The sequence below is a fragment of the Penaeus monodon genome, chromosome 23 (assembly GCF_015228065.2).
Source record: "Penaeus monodon isolate SGIC_2016 chromosome 23, NSTDA_Pmon_1, whole genome shotgun sequence".
Classification (NCBI taxonomy): Eukaryota; Metazoa; Arthropoda; class Malacostraca; order Decapoda; family Penaeidae; genus Penaeus; species Penaeus monodon.
This window is the reverse complement of record NC_051408.1, coordinates 2,264,024-2,264,354: the sequence shown is the minus strand read 5'-3', so window position 1 is coordinate 2,264,354 and position 331 is coordinate 2,264,024. Positions and strand designations below refer to the sequence as shown.

The 331-nt window shown below is 36.3% G+C and overlaps 1 protein-coding gene across 1 annotated transcript in view; it reads right to left on the bottom strand.

Moving 5' to 3' along the window:
* The window catches only part of LOC119587713 (leucine--tRNA ligase, cytoplasmic-like), a 7,935-nt gene that overhangs the window by 6,342 nt on the left and 1,262 nt on the right, over positions 1 to 331 (bottom strand). The window lies entirely within an intron of this gene.

Sequence of the window (331 nt, the reverse complement as noted above, 5' to 3'; positions counted from 1 at the left end):
TTAGTGTCCAATATGATAATAATCAAATGAAACCATTATAACAAAAATAATCAAGGGAAAAAATAATTCAACAGTTATATGTACCAGGGCCCATAGAGGCTGTCATTCTCAGGCTGGTGAGGTCTGGATGGCTAAGGTCGTGATGTTAATAATAATTGAAAATAAAATCAGGTATCTGGCAATGAGGAGCTACACTGCATGCAACTTCTTGTTTCCAGAAGTTCTAATGAATCCCACACTACCATATGGCATGGACCTTCTGTTTGTGTCTTGATTAAATGGGGGGGGGGAATCATTCTTAATATATTGAAAACACCATATAAGGATTTTA